The 26,035-nt window shown below is 40.3% G+C and overlaps 1 long non-coding RNA gene across 4 annotated transcripts in view; it reads right to left on the bottom strand.

The window, feature by feature from the left end:
• LOC131508964 (uncharacterized) overlaps positions 1-26,035 on the bottom strand; it is a 75,604-nt gene that overhangs the window by 36,986 nt on the left and 12,583 nt on the right. For 3 of the 4 annotated variants that reach the window (XR_009260235.1, XR_009260234.1, XR_009260233.1), the window contains exon 2: positions 16,188-16,266. This is a non-coding gene — a long non-coding RNA (uncharacterized LOC131508964). Of the gene's footprint in view, positions 1-16,181; positions 16,267-26,035 lie in introns of all 4 variants that reach the window. The other variant, XR_009260236.1, reaches the window with a different exon arrangement.

Here is a 26,035-nt window from a genome sequence, read left to right as displayed (position 1 = left end):
ATGTCACAAAATACTATTCTCCTTCTGATTTTTTCCCCCCAGCCATTTAAAAATGTAAAACCATTCTCAGTTTGCAGGCCATATAAAAATAGGCAGTGGACCAGATCTGGCCCATAGGCCATAGCTTGTCAACGCGTGGTCTAGACCACCGTGTCTCTAAAAATTCCACAGATGTGTCAGTTTCTTGAATCATCTCCTATTATCTCTTACTTACACATTCAAAGTTCTAGCCCACTTTCTGATACCAGGCCCAATCGGCATGGTGTCATCAGGGTAATAGAACAGTGACCAGAATGTCCAGATAACCAAAGTCCATCCATCCACGATCTATATACTTTCAGCAAGGACCAGACTGTGAATTGAATGGGTTACCGTGAAGAGCATCACTCCTATATCCTTTGAGTGGCTGAGGGTGACCTCAATTGCTGCAGGATTCTCTGTTGGCATCAACTTACTATTTTTGCCTAAGGATAGGGATCAGGGAGGATTTTTAGGAATTTCCACTTAGCCTTTCCTACAATGAAGACTTAACTCCACAGAGAACCAACATGAGAGTTCTTCCAGCTGCTAAGAATACCACAGCCCTCTGACTTGGGCTAGGATGACATCTATTACCTGGCCTCTAAACATCCCTCTCTAATAAGGATTTTGATGCTATTTTGGGTCCCTTGGTGTCCATGTCAGCCTATCCATGGCCTTCAAAATACCCGAATATTCACTTTCCCCTGTATATGATGAATCTGGTTAAAGTCTATAGACTCCTTTCGGGAAGGATTGTTAATAGCCACTGTAACTACTTGCTATGGTGCTTCAAAGTCCTTCCTCAAGGGGGCATGGCCCTTCAATCAATGGATTCTGAGACTGAAAACTGCCTAAACTCTTGAAACTAGACAGGAGACCATGATTTTCCACTGTGGTAACGACTGACTCAAGAGGAGGTTTTCTTGCATATATAAATCAAGCAATGCCTTCATTGCTTGCCCATATATCTCACTCCTAGGTGACCTGGCTTTGCCATAATTTCTAAGGGTCAAGTCCTCTTGGTTGTCACTGTTTCCCATTGGGATCATTGCATCTACCTGGCTTATTGTGGCAATTAACACAGCCAATTAATTCCACCGACCCCACCTTCACTCTGCCACTTTTGTGTTATCAGCTGGCTTCTGCTATTCCAGAATCCTATTATCCCCATTAAATCCAGGGAGACCACTTTCCCGGAAGATCTTCTGTCAGCTTTGGCCTGCAGAAACAAACAACACTGAGTTTTTCAAGGTGTTGGTGTCTCCCTTTTGAAGCATTTCTTTCTACTTTAGTGAAGAGTGTTCTCTGGGTTTTGCTGAGAACCACTGGCATCTGATAGTTCTCTGGTGTTGCACAGTAAGTCAGTTCTAACATGCCCACCTTTCTGAGCCTTTCACCTCTTCCTCAGCCAAGGAACCTCCAGCATCTCTACCTCATTTATTATAATTATCATTTTTTCCAAGCCTTATTTAAAAGGCATTCTGGCAGTGTATTAGGAGTGGCTCCAGGTATGCTTACCAGGCAAGCTGGGGGAAGAGAAAGCAAAAAGAAAGGGAAGCAAAAGAATAGGCCACATATCTTTTTTCCCACTGGTAAGTCCTCAAACCAAAAATCAGTTCTGAGCTAAGGGAAGGGAAACACTCTGACCTGGATGACAGTTTGAAGTTTTTCACTGGATAATACCTTCTAATACTTGAAAAGCCAAGCTGTTTCAGTACTCAAGAGCAAATGGAAAGTAAATGGAGAGCCTTTGGTTCTGCCCATGATATCACCAAGGGAGAGAGAGGGAAGGGAGAACCAGCAGAGTATTTCAAGGCAGAGGCAGAAGGAAAATAGAGCTGTTTCCTCATTGTACCCTATCAATCATAGATGGTTTAAATATCCAGTTGCACAAGTGTCGAAGTACAAAATGGTGTTGCTGCCTTTTAGTTTTCCGAGTTGTTTTTCCCATTTAGGAAATGGGTTACAATGAGCTATTATGCAACGTGAAACCACTAGACATTCCATTTTTATAAACAGAGGGAACAAAATGAATAAGCTGTCCATGTCATAATATGTAAACTGGTCTCAGAGACTGGCAAGTAGCAACATAGGTGCCATACAAAAGTTTTAGTTATGTACTATGGAGCTCAATGAAGGAGACATTTCATCTATGGGTCAGTGGTTGCAGGGTCAAAAAGGAGATGATATTTAAAAGGAATTTGAACTACTGAGTATGATTTTGAAAGGTGTAGAGAAAGAAGTCCTTCCAAGTGCAGGAAACAGCAGGGAGAGGCCTGGCAGAGTGATACTAGGGACGAGAACTTCAATTTAGATGAAACAGAGAACCTATGTAGAGATGTAATAGGACAAAGATTGAAAAACACATTCCATTTGTATCTGGAGAGTCCTGGGTACCAGGGAGCGGGATTTATATTTCATAGGGAGGAATAGGAGTGATTGATTGAAATGCTAATGCTTTCCTTAGTATTTTTCAAATAATTTCTTGGACAGTATGTTCAAGTTGTTGTTTGAAAAATAACCCAAAGATAGAGTAAGTGGGAGTAAGGCTCTGCTAAGGAGCCAGTGGGCAGGGACTTGCTGATGCAGAGCAGTGACTGGGGGTGGCTATACCATACTGTTCTATAGCAGTGACCTAGAGAACAGGCAGAGCTCTAGAGTTCTTGTCCTGCCTACCAGCCAGCAGTAGCTGAGGTGGAAGGAGGCAGGTGCCATTTCTAGGTTTGACAGCTTTCAGTAAATCCCCCTTTCCACTGCCCTCCTCCAGTCTTGTCCTGGTCTGAGTACAGGAAGTGGGTGGTGAACACTGTGTTGGACCCTATGAGCAAAGGACCTTTTTCCTCTAAAGTTGATTGCCTAGTCTTCAAGGTGAATATTGGAGCCCAGTGTCAGCGCACTGTATTTATATGAACAAGCTTATGCTTTCCCCTCGCTGGATCTTCAAAGGGACGAGAGTTATTAGAACACTCCTAAGGTGCTAGACATGCACCAGTGGCTATCTCAGAGAGTTTGTGCGGGGAGGTAGTGCAACAACACACGTAAAATGGTTATCATTTCCTGGCACAGAGTTGACACAATATTAAGTTCCCTTTCTGTCACTTTTCTATGTCAGGGAGCAGCACAGAGTAAGTCATCTCTTATCTCCTTGAACCCCTGCCCCCCACCCAGGTAACTGAAAACATATTACATCCTTCATCAATTATATTCCCCATTTCTGCAGACATTTTCCATAGGAGATGGTTTCAGAGTTGCCTCTTCCCAGCCACTTCTTCTGGACCTCTATGGACTGATGTTGTCCCTCAATGACACAATACCTGGAAGACCACTCAGTTCTCCAGGTAAGGGCTGACCAGCAAAGGAGAAACAAAAGGGTTCCCGCACCTCACCCTAGATACTAAAATTCTGTTTTTCCAGGTTAAGATTTCTTTAGGGTTATTTTATTTTGTTTTGTTAAGCAGCAACAACTTGCTGTTGACTCATATTTAGCTTCCAGCCAACAGAAACTGGAGTCTTTTCTTTTTCCCCATGTGGTGCCATTAAGCCATCTCAACCCCACCCAGGTCTTGGACAGTTGTTTGTTTTTATAGATCTGAATAAAGGACTTCTCATGTCTGTTAAATTCCATCTTGTTAGGTTCATTTTCCCCATTCTAGCTTCTAGCACATTAACTATCCTGTCCCAGCCCCATCCCATAAGAACCAGATACCAATCTTCTTTAAAATAGATTTTTAATGATATCCTTTACTGAAATTTATTAAAAATTTTAAAAGGAGCAGCAGCCCCCAAAAAAAGGCAGCCCAAAGCTCTGGGACCTGCCACAAGAGGCCTCTTAACAGAGTGAAAGGAAATTCAGTAAGTGCCCCTCTTTGGGTATGGTCATTCAACTGGACATGAATTCACCTAATTGATCTAGAATCCAGTTCCCATTATTACACCCTTTCTAAAATAAATGATGAGGGGACTTGCCAAATGCCTTGCCCACGTAGACAATTTATGCTGTATTCACTCCATCTTCCAGTCTAGAAACTCTACCAAAAATGAAATGAATCTAAAGTGAAGTGGCTTCCTCTTTGTGAATACTACATTTACCACGACCTGGGGCATTGCCCTTCCATCCCTCTTCCCTACACAACAGTGGTCTCTAAAACATACTCCCTTTTTCACAAAGGCAGCACTGTGAGAAAGATCATGAAGAGCATGAGTCTGGGCTTGGATCCTGGCGCCTCCAATAACTGGCTGTGTGAACTTGAGCAATTTGTCTCACCAATCTGTGCCTCAGGGAAATGGGGATAAGAATAGAGGCCACATCATCAGGTTGGTAGGAGAATTGAATAACTCAATATTTGTTTAAAGCATGTAGAACTATGTCTGGCCCATTCGTAAGGAATATAAAAATTCTTGTTAAATAACTAAGTGAAAAAAATAATAAGCCCAGTGTGCTGGTATACAGGTGTCAGAATGAGGCCTAAAACATCAAATCATGGACACCCCTCTAGCGGCCGAGTATAAATAGCAACAAAACACACCACAGCAAACATAAACTATAGTTTTCTTAAAAATAACCCACAAGCCTTGTAACTGACCAGAGGTAGAGTCTCTGTTAACTTCAATACTTTAGAGTCAAAAAAAATTATTGGGGGGTTACATTACGTCTCCAGAACTTATGATTTCTTATTACTGTCTAGTAGTCATATGGGTATTTTGTATTAATGAGCATATGCTTTCCTCTTCCAAATCATTTTAAATACCCTAATTGGTACTAAATAATTGAATAGCACAACACTTTCTATTACTTTTACTTTTACCAGAAAAAAAGTCTGTATAAAATCAGGATATCTCTTAAGTTCCTGTGCATTTTATACTCTACTTCAGATTGAGGGGAAATTCACATAACATTAAATTCACCATTTTAAGGTGAACCATTCAGTGGCATTTAGTACATTCACAATTTTATACAACCCTCACCTACCTCCATCTAGTTCCAACACATTTTCATTACCCCAGAAACTCTGTGACCATTAAATAGCTAATTAAACTCCCCATTCTCCTCTCTCTCAGCACTGCCCTGACAATGACCAACCTGTCTTGTTTCTATCGATCTGCTTATTCTGGACATTTCAAATAAATGGAATCATTCAGTATGTAGCCTTTTGTGTCTGACTTCTTTCACTTAACATAATGTTTGTGAGGTACATTCATGCTGTAGCATATATCAGCACTCCATTCCTTTTTATGGTTGAATAATATTCCATTATATAGGTATACCACCTTTGTTTATCGATTCATCCACTGATGGATATTTGGATTATGTCCACCTTTTAACTACTGTGAATAGTGCTGCTATAAACATCCAGCACATGTATTTGTTTGAATATTGATTTTCCATTCTCTTCAGCATATACCTAAAAGTGAAATTGCCAGTGCATATGGTAATTCTAAGTTCGATTTTTTGAGTACCCACCAGACTGTTCTCCATAGTGGCTGCACCATTTTACATTCCCACCAGTATTGTAAGGAGTTCCAATGTCTCTATACCCTCACGTGTTTTATTTTATTTTTTTAATTAATTTGTTTTTTTAATGAAATTTATTGTCAAATTGGTTTCCATACAACACCCAGTGCTCATCCCAAAAAATGCCCTCCTCAATACCCATCACCCACCCCCGCTCCCTCCCACCCCCCCCCCCCCATCAACCCTCAGTTTGTTCTCAGTTTTTAACAGTCTCTTATGCTTTGGCTCTCTTCCACTCTAACCTCTTTTTTTTTTTTCCTTCCCCTCCCCCATGGTTTTCTGTTAAGTTTCTCAGGATCCACATAAGAGCAAAACCATATGGTATCTGTCTTTCTCTGTATGGCTTATTTCACTTAGCTTAACACTCTCCAGTTCCATCCACGTTGCTACAAAGGGCCATATTTTGTTCTTTCTCATTGCCACGTAGTACTCCATTGTGTATATAAACCACAATTTCTTTATCCATTCATCAGTTGATGGACATTTAGGCTCTTTCCATAATTTGGCTATTGTTGAGAGTGCTGCTATAAACATTGGGGTACAAGTGCCCCTATGCATCAGTAGTCCTGTATCCCTTGGGCAAATTCCTAGCAGTGCTATTTCTGGGTCATAGGGTAGATCTATTTTTAATTTTTTGAGGAACCTCCACACTGTTTTCCAGAGCAGTTGCACCAGTTTGCATTCCCACCAACAGTGCAAGCGGGTTCCCATTTCTCCACATCCTCTTCAGCATCTATAGTCTCCTGATTTGTTCATTTTGGCCACTCTGACTGGCATACCCTCACGTGTTTTAAAGTAGTCCCTCATCATCCTTTCTATTTCTGTAAAATCAGTAGTAATGTCTCCACTTTCATTTCTGATTTTAGTTATTTGTGTCTCCTCCTTTTCTTCTTTGCCATATATGCTAAAGGTTTTTCAGTTTTGTTGATCTTTTCAGAGAGACAACATGTGGTTTAATTGGTCCTCTTTATTGTTTTTATATCATCTATTTCATTTGTTTCTGCTCTAATCTTCATTCGTCCCTTCCTTTTGCTAGCTTTGGGCTAACTTTGCTTGTCTTTTTCCAAGGTATAAAGTTGGGTCATTGGTTTGAGATCTTTCTTCCTTTTTAATGTGTTCAGCTATAAACTTCCCTCTGAGCATTGCTGTCATCGCCTCCCGTGGGTTTTTGTATGTTATGTCTTCACTTTCAAAGTATTTACTAATTTCCATTGCAATTTCTTTTTTTAAGTTTGTTTGTTTGTTTGTTTGTTTGTTTATTTTGAGAGAGAGGAGAGAGACAGAGAGACAGAGAGGCAGCGAGAGCGGGAGAAAGAGAACCCCAAGCAGGCTCTACACTGTCAATGCAGAGCCTGACATGGGGCTTGAACTCACGAACCACGAGATCATGACCTCAGCTGAAACCAAGAGGTGGCCACTTAACTGAGCCACCCAGACACCCCTGTTGCAATTTCTTATTTGAGCCATTGGTTGTTTATGAGGGTGTTGTTTAATTTCCATATATTTGTGATTATATGCTACTTTAAATGACACTTCATAGTCAATGTTAAATTCTATATATTCTACCTTAAGGATCTTATTTGAATCCTTACTAAACCTCATTTTCTTGTATTTATCATACCATTTAGACAAATTGCTTTTGGACTCCGATTTCATCATTCAATATATTTGGCCTAGAAGACTTTTATCAAATAAATGATAAAAATGTAGAACAGGATTAGTTAAGATACACCTGTCTTCATAATTAGTACATAATTATACATAAGTTAACAGTAGCAGTTCACTTTATTCTTTTTTTACCTTTTGAAAAAGTAAAAGGTTAGGATTGAAGATCCCAGCCTACTTTCTTCAGACTATAAATCCTTAATATAATTTATATGCTACAAATATAATTTAATACGCTATAATCTTGCTGTGACGGTTCATTTTATGTATCAACTCAACTGGGCCACAGTGCCCAAATATTTGGTCAAACATTATTCTGGAGGTTTCTATGAAACTGTTTTTTGGATATGATTAACATTTAAATTGGTGGACTTTGAGTAAAGCATATTACCCTTCACAAAGTGGGTGGGCCTCATCCAATCAGTTGAAGGCCTTCTGGGAAAAGACTGACCTCCCCCTTGCAAGAAGGACTCAAACTGTACCACTTCCCTGAGTCTCCAGCCTGATGGCCTACTCCATCGGATATTTGATTTGCCAAGCCTCCACAATCATGTGAGCCAACTCTTCAAAGTAAATCTCTCTTTATACACATACATGTTGTTGCTTCTGTTTCTTTGGAAGAGTGACTAATAAACTTGTTATGTAGTATTATTCTGAAACTAAATATTTCCCTTTTTCCCTCTGATTTATACTTTGTTTCCAGAGTAAAACCTATCCAGAACTTAATTTCTCATGTTGGATTCCATCATGCATTCATTGATTCATTCATTTGGCAAACATTTACTGAACATCTACAATGCACCAGGCACTGAACACAAGGCAGTGGACAAATAAGGAAATATATAGCATGTCAAATGGTGGTAAGTGTTATGGAAAGCAACAAAGGGCAGGATGCAGGGGGTGTTTACGAGGATACAGGAGTGTTACCACACACCTTCTGTCTTCTTCTCTAGATCTGTTCCCTACCTTTCTCCACTCCATTATCTGTCATCAGAGGGTGATATGTATAGACTACACAATACACTCTTTTGTACTTCGGCATCCAGGTTGGTTTGCTGGTTGGAGCGCTGGCAAAGGATTACAGGAAAAGAAAAGAGTTGATTTTGGATATTTCTTCTTCTGGCTCCTTTCCTATCACATTACCATGTTTTGGCTATATCTTTCTACTGAAGCTTTTGCGAGTGGGATGTCCATCTCACTACACCTGTCTCTCTTAGGGTTCTAGTAAGCTGCCCTTGCCTGGTACGTTTCAACCTCGGGCACTTCTTTCCCCCAGGGGACATTTAGTCATGTGTGGAGATCATCTTCATTGTCCCGATGGGGGGAATGCTACTGGCATCTAGTGGGCAGAAGACAGGGACGCTGTTATACATCCTTAAAATGTGCAGAACAGCCCTCCCCCAACCACATAAAATTATCTAGCCCCAAATGTTGCTAGTGCTGAGGTTGAGAATCCCTGCCTTGCCCCCTTGGGCCTGGGAGTTGGTAAGTAATGGCTCCAAGCCGCTCCTGGCCCAGAGTTACTATACCATCCTTGCTATTTCTCCAAAACCAAACCAACACCTGTGTAAACAGTTCCTTTTATTAAACTTTCCTCTAATTACACGTTTCCTTCTGGGACTGAAACTGATACAAGTTGTCAGTCAGATTCAGTGACTCTAACAGAAATAGGCCTAGAGAATCAAAAGAGAGGAATTTATTGGGAAGAATTGATGGCATGGGTATTGGAATACCTGGGAGGCCAAATAATTCACATTAAAGAAACCTGGAAATCAACAATGGCTGGAAGCCACTAGCATTCCTAGGCTGGAGGAACAAAGGGTTGGACAAGAGAATGATAGGAGAACATGTAGGCTCGTACCTAACAACGAAAGTCCCTTCTAAGTAAGATGACATTTCAGTAAGAACTTGAACGAATGAATAGGCAAACCATGTAGATATTTGGAATAAGAATTTTCTGGGTTGCAGGGAAAAGTGCAAAGGTCCTAGGAAGTAGCATGCTTAGTGTATTAAAAGGAAAGTATTGCTAATGATCCCACAACAGAAAGAATGAGTGGGAAAGTGGTGGGAGGTAAGATCAGAGGTTAAGACAGGCAGCAGACAATATGGGACTTTATGTGCCACACTGTGGACTTGGGTTCTGGCTCTGAGATGAAGTCATTGACAAGTTTTGAGCAGAGGAGTAACATAACGTGATTATGGTTTAGAAGGATCCTTGTGACTGTTGTGAGGAAAATAGACTTTTAAAAAAAAATTTATTATTATGTTTACTTTTTGAGAGAGAGAGAAACAGAGCGTGAGTCGGGGAGGGGCAGAGAGAGAGGGAGACACAGATTCCGAAGCAGACTCCAGGCTCTGAGCTGTCAGCACAAAGCCCAACGCAGGGCTCAAACCCATGAGTGTGAGATCATGACCGGAGTTGAAGTCGGATGCTCAACTGACTGAGCCACCCAGGTGCCCCAGGAAAATAGACTTTAATGGAGCAAGAGATGAAGAGAGAGAAAGAGAGCAGTTGGGAAATTATCTCAATAATCTAGGGAAGGCAGCTTGAGTGAGGCCCAAGGGGTAGATGAGAAGAGGTAGGTTTTTGCATATATGTTGAGGGTAAACCCAACAGATTTGGTTGGGTGATACATAAGTGTGAAAGAGTCAAAAATGGCTTCAACTTGAGAAGTGCAGTTTGGAGAGAAAATCAGGAGCTCACTTGTGGACTCGTTAAGTTTGAGATGGAGACTAGATATCCATTCAGAGCTGTGGGGGAGGGCCATTGGATATATGATTCTGGAATTTGGGGGATGTTTAGATGAGAGATATAAATATGGGAGTCATTGGCATAGAAGGAGCATTTGTCTTAGTTTGGGTTCCCCTAGAAGCAGACCCTGACAAGAATTTGAGTGCAAGCAGTTTGTTTGGGAGGAAGGTCCAGGAATTACCAGTAGAGAAGTGAAAGCAAAAGAGGAAGGAAGTAAAAGGTACACTATGAAGTAAGTTATCCCTTTCAGCAACTTAACTCTATTCCCATTGTGGAATTCTAGGAAAGATATAGAATAGGCCTCAAAGGCATCCTGAGAGATCAGAAAGCTAGGTTTATTACCCACCAAATTGCCATCCATCTTTGGTTGAGGGCTTGCTCTTGGGGACATTTACTCTCTAGGACTTCCAGGTTTCTCCATAGGAGAGTCCAGTACTGCCTGGGCCAATAAAAGCCCCCTTGATAGAACATCAGAAGTGAGGATCCAAGTAAGCAGTGCTCTGTGTGCACAGGTCTTGAAGAACATAGGTGGGGGTTCCAGTCATGAGATGGTCCAGTGTCATCCCCAGAGTGAGTGAGGTTAGAGAGAAGATGTCTGGTCACCAAAGCTCTATAAGCATTCCATCATTTAGAGATCAAGGAAATAAGAAGGAACCAGCAAAGGAGACTGAGGAGAGGCCAATGAAAAAGAGAGAATGGAGTCCTAGAAGCCAAGTTCAGAAAGTGCTCCTAAAGGTTGGAAGAGATTAGCTACCAAATGCTGCAGAAGGTTCAAGTAAGGTGAGGATTGATGATTGACCATTGGATTTAGCAATTTGGAGGTCACTGGTGACCTTGAGAAGATCCAAGGAGCAGTGGTGCAAGACAGGGAGTGAGTTCAACAGAAAAAAGAAATCAGAGACAGTCTGTAGAGACAACTTTTTCAAATAGTTTTGTTGTAGAGAAATTGTATGCTAGCTGGAAGGAGATGTGGGGGTCAAAAGAGATGTGTGTGTGTGTGTGTGCACGCGTGCACACACACACACACACATGTATGTTTAAGATGGGAAGTGTTGCAGCATGTTTGTGTGTTGATAAGAGTAATCCAGGCAAAAGGGAAAAACTGATAATGCAGGAAAGAGAGGAAAAGTCACAGAAGTGATATTCTTGGTACACAAGAGGGAACGGGGTCTGTACACAGCTAGACAGAACTGCCTTAGGAGCACAGATATGTATCAGTAGTGACAGAGGGAAGGCAGAGGGTTGCTGTGGAGGTGGTGGAGTGTGTGGAAATGCTCTTCTGAATTGCAGTATTTTTCATAGAAGCAAGGAAGTCAGCTAACATTTGAGGGTGGAGGAGGAATTGTTGAAGGGTTGGGGAGAGAGAAGAGGTATGAAATAGTCATTCAGGATTGGGAATAGTGGAGAGAAATAGAGAAGGATGGCCAAGAAGCAACTGGCCTTAGTGATCATGACTTTGAAGTGAGTGCAGTCAGCGTGGTTGAGTCTGTCTCCAACCATGTAAGACATGTAAGACAACCATGTAAGACAACCAGGCTGACTGCTCTCACTTTAAATGAGACTTGACCAAAGGTTGGGTGTGCTTTGTTTACAATGCCCAGCATTTCCTTTCGCTCCAGAAATGAGGTTTCTTGGGGAAATCATCCTAAATTCTCAGATTCTAGAGAATACGTTTATAAGCAAAGGAAGAAAAAAGAGATTTGTGGGAAGATCAAAGCAGAACTTGCTTTATTGAACACATTTTGAAAGCGTTGCTCTGCCAAAACCGATCTGGGACTCAGCAGGAAACAATAGGTCAACCCCTTTACCTTCGATAAATGTAGTGAGCTGGATTTCCTCTCTGAGTTTCTTGACTCTGGTGAACTCTATAGCCACTGATTAAGGAACTGGAACCCAACATGCCATTTAACTGTTAGAGTTCTAAATAATTTATTCCAGTTTACAAGAGGCTGAGTGTACTACAACCACAGGGAATGTAAAAAGCAAGAAAGGTGTTTTTGAAGTTGCCCCACCTTCCTCTAGTAAAATTGTCTTACTACTTTTGCAGATAGAGCTGACATCTTTGATGAGCCTCTGGTCAAAGATTCCAGTAAGAAAACTCTTGAGACAGGGAGCTGTATACTTTGGACTTTCGTTTTACCCCCGGCCAAAGAGAATTAACATACTGAGTCTTTGTGTCCCAGTAGCTAGTTTCTAAACAAGGTCAAACAGCCCATTTACGAGTGCTCAGAAGACATCCATAGCATTAAGCCACCAGATAAAGGCAATGAAAGGGCAGGCACAGTGGTTGAATATTGTGCCCCCAAAAGATATGCCCAAGTCCTAACTCCTGGAAACTGTGACTGTGACCTTGTTTGAAAACAGGATCTTTGCAGACATAATTAAATTAGGGATCTTGGGATGAGATCATCCTGGATTTAGGGTGGGCCACAAATCTAACGCCTGGCATCCTTACAAGAGAGGGGATGAGACACATAGAGACGCCAAGAAGGGCAATGTGAAGATGGAGAAAGAGACGCATGGCGTCCATGACAGGCAAGGAAGTGATGGGATGGGCACATAACAGTCACCCTCCGCTTCTCCCGAAGGAACCAGCCCTTCTGACCCCTTGATTTCAGACTTCTGGCCCTACTGAACAGAAAGAGGATAAATTTCTGTTGTTCAGGTTTGTGGCGACTTGTTATGGCAGCTGTACAAAACTGATGCAGGGAATGAACTCACATTTTAATAAAGTGAAAAGTGCATAGTCAGGAAAATGGTACTGAATAAAACGTTCTTGGGACTAGGGAAAGAGGCTGGGACCACTTGCGTTTCCTAAAACCTTGGGGTGTTTCCCTTAGTTTCCCTCTAGAAGAACATAGCTAGCTAGCTTCTCCTCCTGAAATCATGCCTCCTGACAGTCTGGAAAACATGCCCATGAGTCCATCGCTTCATTTCCATGAAGGTGTTTGCAAGTATCTGGCTCCCCAACAAGTCCTACCCTCATGACTTCATCAGCCTGATTCTGCAGTCCTGAAATTTCTGCTTGTAACAGGTCCGAGCTGAGAAGTCTGTACGTTAGAGAACAGCCTCCCAGACACCTGTCTCCCCCTGGATTCCTGTCTCATCTGGAGTGAAAAGAAGTAACAGCTAGCACCACACTTTGATGTGCTTTTTTTTTCATTCTGATCTCTACTTTAATGCTCACACTCCACTTAGGGAACTCTTGCCTCTCCTTCAAGACTTGCCCAAATGCCTTCTGCTCTGTGATGGTCTCCCTGGAACCGTGGAATCAATTATGTTTTCTTCTACATTCCCACAGAACTTGAGCACCTCTGTTAAAGGGCATAATTAAATTTTATTACAGCCTATTTTTTACCTATCTATCTTACCTGAAACACTCCAGAGGAAGTGTTATTCATGTCTGAATCACCAGCAGTTGGTCTAGCTTAATAAATACTTTTTGTATAAATTAAGGAAAGCAGTATCTTAGAAAAGTCCACAATAACCAAATTCAAAGGTTCTCAAAAATATACAACTGCTGTTAATTAACTTCATTTATTTTGGATTTCAAGCCATTAGCACTTGGCAAAGAAACAAAGCAACATAGAAATTAGTATGTCCTGGGGCGCCTGGGTGGCTCAGTCGGTTGAGCGTCCGACTTCGGCTCAGGTCATGATCTCACTGTCTGTGAGTTCGAGCCCCGCGTCCGGCTCTGTGCTGACAGCTCAGAGCCTGGAGCCTGGTTCAGATTCTGTGTCTCCCTCTCTCTCTGACCCTTCCCCGTTCATGCTCTGCCTCTGTCTCAAAAATAAATAAACATTAAAAAAAAAAAAGAAAAAAAAAGAAATTAGTATGTCCTATATGAGTAAAGAGTTCAGTGCAGAAGTTTGGAGGTAAGTGTTGACTGCTTTGCCATTAGCAAGAGGGAAACTTCTTTCCCGGAGATAAAAAGGGCAATGTTACCCCAGGATGGCAACATTCTTCAACACATGGGAGATAAGTTCTTCCTATTTTGGATGAAAGTTTAGCAAAAGCTTTCTAGAATTAACCACTGAAGAAGCACAATGAGCCACATTTCCTTCATCTGGTCACTGCAGAAAGCTGAAGTGTTCACAGCAGATGGTGTTCAGTGTGATGTTATCATACCACGGCTTATCCAAATGTCTCCTTTTATCATGTTTTGTTTGGAGTTATACCTGGAGTTTTATGTATTTGAAAATATTCAAAATGAATCCTCAGTTGTTGAAGAAACATGGATTGTGCTCTAAGCTTATATGTGAACGTGTTCTGTAGAAAAGATGAAAACATCCAAGTGAACAGAGGCCCAGAGCATAAATTTAAGAGGAGGGTTTGAGTAGGTAAGTATGTATGTTCTCATGGGAACACATAGCTGCTGCCAACAAAAACCATGGGAAAAGGCTGCAGACTCTTTCTATGATTCAGGCTAAAATCAAATTTGTAAAGGAGTCAAAATACCCATGAATCATCTCCTCTTTCAACCACCATGATCATTACTATCTCCAAGTCAAAAGCGGGCCAAGAGTTACAATGAAAACCAGCCTGTTGTGACAACTGGAGATGTTTGTACTAAGTAATCTCTCTGCCAAGAAATTCTGGCAGCTTCTAACATCCCCCAAATACCCTTTAAGTTCCTTTGCTTATTAAGACCCCCATAATCTGGTACTATAATTGCTATCTCATCTAATTTGTGACCACTTCCCCATTTTGGTCAAGGTGGTCTTTTCACTACCTGGTACACTTTCATGTTCATTCATGCCAAAACTTGACTTACTCTTTGTCCCCCAGTTCATGTTCCTTCTTCTTCAGCTATTCAAACCAATTTGTTCTTAAATTCCAGTCCCAGTACCATCTGATCGGTGGGGTCTGTCATGACTGCAGACCATATTTGCATTACCCTGCTCTTAATTCCCATACTGACACTTGAGAGCTAGAGTCACAAGCTAATGTTTCTTTCTTTTTGTTTGTTTATTAGAGAGAGAGAGAGTGCAAGTCAGGGAGGGAGGGAGGGAGGGAGGGAGGGAGGGAGAGAGAGAGAGAGAGAGAGAGAGAGAGAGAGAGAGAAAGAGAGAGAGAGAGAGAGAGAGAATCCCAAACAGGCTCTGCACACAGTGAAGCCCCAATGTGGGGCTTGAACTCACAAACCATGAGATCATGACCTGCGCCGAAGTTGGATGCTTAACCGACTGAGCCATCCAGGTGCCCCCCAAGCTAATGTTTCTTTTGAAATCAGTCTATCATTTATGGACACTCATTGGATTCACACACTGCTAGGAGCGTAAGGGAGATTTCTGGTTGACCTTCTAGCTATTGTCTTTGCTGCTCACCATTGTAAACACTTCTTTCCTTCCCAAAGATGACCAAGATAAGTAAGGGTTCTTGCTCCTTTTTAATCCTATGCAAGGGAAACATCTCTCCCCCTTGTCAGGCAAAAAAGAATCAGTTCATACTAAACTGGTGAAAGTTATTGGAATCTTGACTTTTAACCCCTTCCAAATTGCATAAACCTCAGCTAAACTACAAATCAGTTACTAGTTGAGAAAACCCTATGCAGATAAAGGAATACTGGTTTGGGGTACCACTTGGAATAAGTGGTCTGGATCCCAGATTTTGGATATCCAGACTGTGGAGTCACTAATAGGCATATTCCATAGTCAGGATTCAGAATGAGAGTAATTCTTTTGGAATCTGAATCTTGCGGGGAAAAATAAATGAACAGGGCTAGATTCAGGTCTCAGAGTCTGGCAATCACAGTTTAGTCACAAACAGATAATGGAATCTCTGTAACATTTGCTTAACATCTAAAACCTCAAAATGCCTCCATTTCTAGGGCAATGTCATCTTTGTATCAAGAAACCATTTCTGGGCATGGAGACATTTAGCCTGGTATTTTATTTTATTTTATTTTAGCCTGGTATTTTAAAAAGTCACACTAGTTCATCTGTGCTGAATGAGAGGAAAACTGAGAGAAATTTTTTTTTCACCTCTCTAACTGAACAAACTGTAGCTGCCCTTGAATGACCTTTCTGTAGCTTACTCACTGCATAAGTCACTGTCAAAAATGTTTACACCTTTCCCCTCCATGAAAGGGACATCCTTCTCCCACTCCTTTACTTTGGTTTGGCCATGTGACCTGCAGCTATGTAAGATTAAATGACTGTTATTCTACTGAGTTTGGGGGAAAGTTTGTTACACAGAGTTCTTGTGGCAACAGCTAACTGATGTACATACCATTACCTTCATAGGTAGGTAGTTTCCGAAGTTTCCAGATTTTCCAAAGTTCTGTTTCAGCTCCCAGAAAATGCCATTCGTGACCCTGAAAGATGCAAATATAATATTTTCCTATGGGCTTCTAGATAAAATGGCGTAGTTGCTTCAGACACATGCTTCTATTTTTTTTTTTTTTTTCAATTTCCGACATCGTGTTTCCTGCGGAATATTGCAAGTAGTCACAGGGAAATGTGATGTCTCTATGTGCACAGGTTACTTGATTCCAGGCCCAGAGGGATCTGGTTGTGATCCCTAAATCTGTCACTGTGTCATGGACCGCTGAAAAGTTGAAGGTAGGAGGCTACATCAGCCAGGGGCTCAACAAGAAACAGAGGGCACACTCAGTTTTGTTGTGTAGAGGCTTTTTATTTAAGGAACTGTTTATAGAGATACGGGTAGGATTACAAGAACCCGCGGGGGAGGAACAAGAGACTAAGGACAGCGGAGATCATTTGCAATCCTCAGCCTGAACAGCAGGGGGAGACAACCCTATTACCAAGACCCTGGTTGAGAGCTAAAGTCAGAGAGGGACTGCCCCATGGTAGCTGTGGTTTGGTGATAAGGCCATAGACCTCAGGGAAGCAGAGTGTTTGGGAGGGAATAAATGCCCTGGCATCTCTCTCCATCCACATTCTGACCTCCTGCTGGTGCCTCCTACTTGCTAGAGGGTGACATAGCCCATAGAGGTCAGCTTCCCAGGGCAAAGAACACAGAAGAGGAAAACAGAACAGATCTGGGGAGAACCAAAGAATAATCAGAATACAGGATACCTCAGAGATATCGCGGACTCAATTCCAGACCACCACAATAAACTGAATATTGCAATAAAGTGAGTCCAATGAAGTTTTTGGTTTCCTAGTACATACAAAAGTTATGTTTAAACTATAGTCTAGTAAGTGTGCAATAGCACGATGTACATACCTTAATTAAAAATTCTTTATTGCTAAAAAGTGCTAACCATCATCTGAGTTTTAAGTGAGTTGCCACCATCTTTTTGCTGGTGGAGGGGCTTGCCTCAATGGTGATGGCTGCTGAGTGATCAGGGTGGTGGTTGCTGGAGACTGGGGTGGCTGTGGCAATTTCTTAAAATAACACAATACATACACCGTATTGATTGATTTCCTTTTTTGCAAATGATTTCTCTGTAGCATATGGTGCTGTTTGATAACATTTTACCTACAGTAGACCTTTCAAAATTGGAGTCAATCCTCTGAAACTCTGCCACTGCTTTATCAACTCAGTTTATGTCATATTCTAAATCCTTTCAACAAACTTCGCAGCATCTTCACCAGGAGTAAATTCCATCTCAAGAAACCATTTCCTTTGCTCAGCCATGAGAAGCAACTCCTCGTCTGCTAAAGTTTTCTCATGAGATTGCAGCAATTCAAATATAATAATAATGAAAACATTTGAAAAATATTGCAAAGAATTATCAAAATGTGAGGCAGAGACCCAAAATGAGCAAACATGGGGAAAATGGTGCCAATAAACTTGCTTGACTCAAGGTTGCCACAAACCTTCAATTTGTAAAAAATACAGTACCTGTGAAGCACAATAAAACAAAGTATGACTGTAGATGTTCATTAACGCTTGACCCAGTTCCCTCAGGAAAAAAAAAAAAAAAAAAACATGGCAGGAAGGGAGGCCAAAAATGGTGTTATGATCAGGGAAAGTGCATGGTCTTTCATTGTTAATTGATTAGCAAAAATATGGAGATTTAGATAACCTGTAATTGGACCAGTAGGTTGCTTTGCATTGCACCCATGTTGCCTTCAAGAATTTCTCTAAAAGCATCATGACATAAGCCAGTGGCACTAGAAGGCATCGGTGAAATTAACACTAAAGTATCTGGAAGATAATATTTTGAGGAGGGCAATGAAACTAAGGCTCAGACCTGAATTTATGGATTTGGAATTGTGATTTAAGAAGAGATATGTTAACGGATAATGAGGCAAAACCTATCTTGGTGCCAGAAGATTTCTAGCATCTGAACCGTGAAACCCTAATGCTATTTCAATTTTGTGATATTCTTCAGATTCTTGACCTATAAAAATATTATGTGGAGATATTTACCAAACTTAACTCATGACACATCCATAAACCCAAACTTTCCAAAATATTTTAGGTGAGGGTGTGGAGGGCAAGGGATACTGAGGACTCCTGGGTCCATATACACGCATGCCTATACATACACCAGCATCAGCTGTCTTTCTTCAGCAAAATTACACTTCCTTTCCATTTTTGGAAACAAAAATATGCTCAAGTGAGTAAAACTAAAATATCAATATGTTGAGGGTACCTTTTATTACACACAGAAGTATCTTAATATGCTGGGAAACAGTATTACACATTATACCAATTTGCTTTGAGAAATCAATTAGCTGACTATTCATCTGAACTCAAATATGTGAGACACACTTCCATGGTTTTGAGATCATTCCTTAAACTGGATCTTTATCTCAGGAGAATTCTCGAGCAGTAATATTTCAGGGATAATGCTAGGTAAACTCAGAGGAAATGAATTCTAGGTCCTTAGGAATGCTGGATGTGAACCATCTGAAGCATCAGAAGATTTACTACCAATATCTTCATCCTAATATTTTATTAGTGCGTTTGCTTGATTTAAAGCTAGCCTAGATCGGGTTTCTCCAGAACAGACCCTGACTAGGACCAAGGCTACAAGTTTATCTGGGAGGTGATCTCAGGAAACATTGGGCTGGGGAAGGGGCAGTGAGCCAGGAGATGAATCTATGAGTATGCTACAGCTGTGGGAAACTTGGGCTCATTCCAAATGTGTTCCTCTAGGAGGTGGTGTAGAGCATACCTGGTCATTGTTGCACTCCAGGGCTGAAAAACGTGGAGGACTTAGCCACCGAACCCCCACCTGTCATTAGTTTGAGGCTGTTCCCATGGATGTTAATGTGCTGGCACTTCCTGCCCGCCTGGCACCCAGAATGTTCCTGTGGTCAAAGAAAGCTCTCAGCCTAAGGGGTGCAGGTATTGGCAATAGAAAGCTTATCGGCACGTATAGCAATGTTGGGTTACAAGGGGATAAAAATGGTGTGCCAAAAGTACCTACTCAGAGGCATAACCAATTATAAACACATGACTAAATCTTTCTCTCAGTGGGAGGAAACCAAAAGGCCAGCAACCGAGGGTGGCAAGATCTGGAAAGCATAGACTGTAATCCTTCTGATAGCAGTCCTACTCTCTTCCCACACAGGATCCTTGCAAGCTTCTCCTCAACCCCCAGTCAGTCACTGGAGGTCAGACTAAGGGAGGCCTGAGAACATTTTTTGCTTATCTTCTTGGAAGACATTGGGAACAGGTCAGGGAAGAAGCTATACAGAACACAGCAGGAGAATGCCATGCTTTTCTAATCAATGGTAACTTAGAGTCCATATTCCAAAGAAATAGTATTTCTCATGCTGTAAATTGTAATCATCCTATTTTTCTACAGGCTTGAAAGCCACAGGATTATCTCTTCAAAGGGAAATATTGAAGCTGAGGTGCTTACTGTTCTTCAATAAAATTTCCACATAGTACTTTCCTTTTAGGTTTTATGGTATCTTACGTCCCAGCCTTACAAGCTTCTTGTACCTCTTAACATCAAATTGAACGAGCAACTATGACGGGCTGTTGGTATTTCCCAAGTTGGGAATTGGAAGAGGGTTGAGGAAAGGGGAGTTTCCCCTGCCCTAAGCTTTCAGTGCGCTTTGAAAAGACAGTGGTTGGTGCTGAGTTTAGAAAACTGGTTCTTATGTAGCTTTTAGGCTTATTTCCCCATCTCCTAACTTTATGGGAGGAAGGATTTCTTTCAATAAAGTAAGGACTAGATAAGGAGTAAGTAGTTAATCAGAAAAGCGTGGTAGCAAATGTTCTGGGCAAGGGAACCACGTGTGAAAAACATATTAAGCCAAAGGGTGCACTCATGAAAACATGTTCAATATCTAGCCATTAGAGAAATGTAAATTAACACCAAATGGACGTACTACTTCATACCCACTAGAATGGCTAAAAGTTAAGACTGACAAATACCAAGTGTTGATGGGGATGTAAAACAATTAGAACTCACACATACTGCTGGTGGGAGTGTAAAAGTGTGGTAAAGGGCGTGGTAGTTTCTTATAAAGTTAAACATATACTTACCTTATGATCCAGCAATTGTAGATCCAGGTCATTGCCCAAGATAAGTGAAACTATATGTTCACAAAAGGAGTTGTATAAAGAGTGTTCATAGCAGTTTAATTCACAGTAGCCAAGAACTGAAAACAACCCAAAGGTCCATCAACAAGACAATGAGTAAGCAAGCTGTGGTCTACTACCACTCAGAAATAAAAAGGATGAATTAGTAATGTTCTGATACCTGCAACACCATGACTGAATCTCACAAACCTGATGCTGAGAAAAGCAGCCAGACACAGAGGGTATATAATTAATGTTTCCACTTACATGAAGTTCTAGAACAGGCAAAACTCATCTAAAGTGAAAAAAAGAAGCAGTGGTGGCTTTTGGGGGACTTGGGGGATCAGCTGGGAAGGGCAGAGGACTTTCTCACAAGATGGAATGCTGGTAAGATTGTAGGTACACGAGTGTAACTAGTTATTAAAATTGTTCAATTAAGATCTGTGCATTTCAATGTATGTAAATTTTACCTTAAAGCCTCTAAAAATAATGATAATTAAATAGTCAGGCTGGGGAGTGGGTGGAATAGATAAAACAAGAGTGGTAGAATATTCACAGTTAAAGTTAAGTGGGGCTCATTATACTATTCTGTTTATCTATGAAATCTTCCACACACACGTAAAAAAAAAACACACACAATAAACAAGCATCATCAAAAGGCTTTAAGGGAACTGAAAATAGTTGAGAATGATTGAAGTGGAGAGTGTCTTTTCCACTCTTTCATCTCGTAGGAATCTTACCAGACAGTGCTGGACTGAAGATACCAAATCTCTTAGTCACATCTCACTTTACAGCACGGATGGTTACAATGACGAGCTAACATAAACAAGTAACTGTGGCAAAAACAGACATTTATATCTCGTGTATAAACATAACTTACCAAATATTGTTCCTTGAGGTACCTTGCAGCAATTGGAACAAGAACTTAAACATGAGCCATTTGGCTACCATGTAATATGGACATGTTTACTGGTACAGGCTCAGACCAGTATAATCCCCTTTCTTAACCTGGTAGAGCTCCTGAAGTTGCAGTAACTAAACTATACCACACCTAGTCAACAACTGATTTTTAAAAAGCCATAAATGTCTTATAAATCAAAAGTCATGTCTGAAAATATATAAGAAATACACTCAATAAATCATCACCTCTCATCACTTCCTGCTTTAAAACAGATTGATGTCAATGCTGTGAATGTTTCATACGAGTTTACATTAAAATTCCTTCATCTTAGGGGCGCCTGGGTGGCGCAGTCGGTAAAGCGTCCGACTTCAGCCAGGTCACGATCTCGCGGTCCGTGAGTTCGAGCCCCGCGTCAGGCTCTGGGCTGATGGCCCGGAGCCTGGAGCCTGTTTCCGATTCTGTGTCTCCCTCTCTCTCTGCCCCTCCCCCGTTCATGCTCTGTCTCTCTCTGTCCCAAAAATAAATAAAAAACGTTGAAAAAAAAATTAAAAAAAATAAAATAAAATTCCTTCATCTTAATGTAATGCAGTTGTGTGTGTGTGAGTGTGTGTGTGTGTGTGTGTGTGTGTGAGAGAGAGAGAGAGAGAGAGAGAGAGAGAGAGAAATCACAGGTCTATGTAGACTTGTTAGAGTGAATTACAGATTTCCTTTTTAGGAAAAACTTAAAGCTCCCTTTAATTTTGCAGATGAGGGAACTGAAACCAGGAGAAATGAGATCGCTGTCCAAGATAACAACAGTAAGAACGTCACTCAGATCTTATTTCTTCAAGTTGAGATGGATCATTCTGCAATGTTCATAAATATGAAATCCTTTCCATTAGCTGTATCCACATTGACTAACTCAAGAGAACTTTATCTTGGCAGTTTACAGAACACTACACAAATTCAGAATTGTTCAAAATGTTTCCAGTGCATTAGTAGAAATACACTTTTGAGCCATGGAGATTACTATACTGGAACATGGTGACTCCTTCAAAAGACCTTGGAAAATACCACCAATTTGCCATTTGCATATGCTTGCTGACCCAGCATTAGAGTAGATAATTGAACCACTCAAGATCTTTTCCTCTCTTTATTTTTTTTTGCTTGTCCACATTTTTACTTGGGTGATATCACACACTACACCAGTTTTTTTAAGTAGTGTGTTATAGTCCCTTAGTTATGAGATCAACTTAATGGTACACAATTAGCATTTTTTAAAAAAAGAAATTAATTAGATTAGAAAATAGTGTACAATATACATACTTAGGGCAAGGATTATTTTGTAAAATTTTTGTTTCATATACCTATGTGTGGACACTGGGTGACAATATAAAACATTTATTATTATAGATCACAATTAAAAGCACTTGAGAGCTATCGGCTCTCAAAACTTAAAATTCCCACAAGCAATGTTCGAGGGTCTCCTAAGGACTTTAATGCTATAACTCTTGATTACTCCTTTCTCAACTCACTTGTTTGTGTTGCCTACTATTTTAACTCTCACTCTTAGAACCACACGAATGAGACATTATTATCATCATCAATAATATCATGCAATTTCTGAATTTACCTATATGTTTGTTAATTTCTTTGCACCTGTCAACTTTATTGTGGTAAAATTCACATCACATAAAATTCAGTTTTAACAATGTAATGTGTATAATTCAGATGTACATTTAGTACATCACCTCTATCTGGTTCCAGAGCATTTTTATTATCCCAAAAGGAAAACTCTACAGCTGTTAAGCAGTCACTTCCCATTCCTCCCTCTCCTCAGACACTGGCGACCAGTAATCTGCTGTCTCTATGGTTCTGCCTATCCTGAATATTTCAAACAGAGTCATACAGTATGTGACCTTCTGTGTCTGGCTTCTTTCACTCAGCATAATGTGGTTATTGTAAATAGTGCTGCTATGAACATTTGTGTACAAGTATCTGTTTTCAATTGGGGGGGGGTGGTATATAACTAGAGGTGGGTTTGCTAGTTCATATGGTAATTCTATGTTTAACTTTTTGAGGAACCATCAAAGTTTTTTCCATGGCAGCTGCACCATCTAAAATTCCCGCAAGCAATGTACAAGGGTTCTAATTTCTCCATATCCTCCCCAACACTTGTTGTTTTCCATTTAAAAAACTATAGCCATTCTACTGAGCATGAAGTGGGTATCTCACTGCAGTCTTGATGTGAATTTCTCTAATGACTAATGATGTTGGACATCTTTTTGTGTGTTTGTTGGCCATTTGTATATCTTCTTTGGAAAAATGTCTATTCAAGTGTTTGCCCCACTTTTCAACTGGGTTGTTTGTCTTTTTGTTGTTAAGTTATACAAGTTCTGTATAACTTCTGGATGCTAGACACATGATTTTTATGATTTACAAATAGCTCCCATTCTGTAGGCTCATTTTTTATAATGTCCTTTGATACACAAAATTTTTAATTTTGAAGTCCAATTTTTGTTGTTGTTGTTGTTTCTTGTGCTCTTGGTGCCCTAAGAAACCATTGCTAAATCCAAGATAATGGAGATTTACCCCTATGTTTTCTTCCAAGGGTATTGTAGTTTCAGGTCTTTGATCCAACTTGAGCTAATTTTTTGTAGACTTCATTCTTTTGCATGTGGGTATCCTGGAACTTGTTTTTAGAATCAACTTTCTTCTTTTTAAAGTACATTCTTTACAGGGGCGCCTGGGTGGCTCAGTCTGTTGAGCGTCCGACTTCGGCTCAGGTCATGATCTCACGGTCCATGGGTTCGAGCCCCGCGTCGGGCTCTGTGCTGACAGCTCAGAGTCTGGAGCCTGTTTCGGATTCTGTGTCTCCCTCTCTCTGTGACCCTCCCCCGTTCATGCTGTCTCTCTCTGTCTCAAAAATAATAAACGTTAAAAAAAATTAAAAAAAAAAAAAATAAATAAATAAAGTACATTCTTTACAAATTCCTTTACAGAAGGTTTCTTGGTTGTAAATGCAATCTCTATTTATCTGAAAGTGTCTTTTATTGCCTTTGTCCTAGAAAAATAGTTTTGCTAAATCCACAAATCTAGGTTGACAGTTATTTTCTCTTCAGAACTTTGAAGATATTATTCCACTCTGTTCTGGTTTCCATTGTTGCTGCTCAGATATTGATATCTACTTATCCTCCTTTGTAAATTATCTACCTTTTTCTCTGCCTGCTTTTAAGATCTTCTATTTGTCTTTGGTATTCTCTGGTTTTCCTAACATATATCTGGGTGTGGCTTTCTTTTTATTTCTCTATTTTGGACTCTTGTTTCCCGTTATCTCTGGATTCATGTCCTTTTGTCAGTTTTGGGAGAATATCAGCCTTTATGTTTTCAAATATTGCCTCTTCTCTATTTTCTCCTTCTGGAACTCCAATTAGATGTGTTATACATATTCATTATATCCTCCATGTAGCTTAATCTCTCTTCCATATTTACTGCCTTGTCTCTATGTATTATAGTCTGAGTATTTCCTTCAGATTTAACTCTCTTCAGCTGCATATATTCTGCTGTGTAATTCATCCACTAAGACATTAATTATAATAATTATATTTTATTTATAAATGTCCTAAGTGGTTTTTTTTTCAAACATGCCTGTTATTTTCATTAGATTTATATTTTGACACTTTTTCAGTTTTTATTCCATCTTTAATTTCTGGAAACATTTGATCCACAATTATTTTATACTCTCTATCCGATCATTTCAATATCTTATTATATTTGATTTCTATGTTATGTTTTATTGTATTTAATTTTAACAAATCAGAAGTATTCACTGGGGATTTCTGTTTGTTTCTTCATGGATCGGTGAGGGTTGGGGGGAGAGGGAGGAGATTGACCTGGGACCACTCTAGCCTCCTTCAAAGACTCTTGGTTAAGGGAAGAGTTTCGCTCTCCACTTTGCAGAAAGCCCAAAGCTTTAAAGTTTCTATAGTTAAATAGTATCTTAAATTCACAGACAAATAACTTAGACTACAGTTTTAAGCAATTTATCCTAAAGTCACACAACTAGTATAATAAATCGTGGGAGTAAAGTCAAAGTCTCCTGACTCCAAGCCATGCTTATATATTACACCACATTCTACCATTGAATTGACTTGCTACTAATTGTTCAAATATGTGGCATTGCATACCAAAAAGAAGGGGGGAAAATGCTCTCTTTGAACTAGTTGTTTTCTTCCCTTTCTTTTTACAGAACTGATGACTTCACTCATAACCTTGTTTACTGAAAGAAGCACATAGTTTTGATGAGTATAAATCCTCTATTGTGTATTTTTTTTAACTTTTTAAATTTTTTTAACTTTTTTTTTTTTATTTATTTTTGAGACAGAGAGAGACAGAGCATGAACGGGGGAGGGGCAGAAAGAGAGGGAGACACAGAATCGGAAGCAGGCTCCAGGCTCTGAGCCATCAGCCGAGAGCCCAACGCGGGATGAGAACTCACAGACCGCGAGATTGTGACCTGAGCTGAAGTCGGACCCTTAACCGACTGAGCCACCCAGGCGCCCCCTCTATTGTGTATTTTTTAAAAAAAAATAATTTGCACCATAAGAACAAAAATCTTTTCTTTCCTCCTTCTTTTTCTTCCCCCCTTTGGTAATTGTTCAACTCCTAACTTCAGTAGATAAGGATGGATACTGCCCAAAAGTAAACAAGAAACACAGTTCCAGTTAAAGACTAGGAAAAAGCTGATTGG

The sequence above is a fragment of the Neofelis nebulosa genome, chromosome 4, assembly GCF_028018385.1.
Source record: "Neofelis nebulosa isolate mNeoNeb1 chromosome 4, mNeoNeb1.pri, whole genome shotgun sequence".
NCBI classification, from domain to species: domain Eukaryota; kingdom Metazoa; phylum Chordata; class Mammalia; order Carnivora; family Felidae; genus Neofelis; species Neofelis nebulosa.
This window is presented reverse-complemented; position numbering and strand designations above follow the sequence as displayed.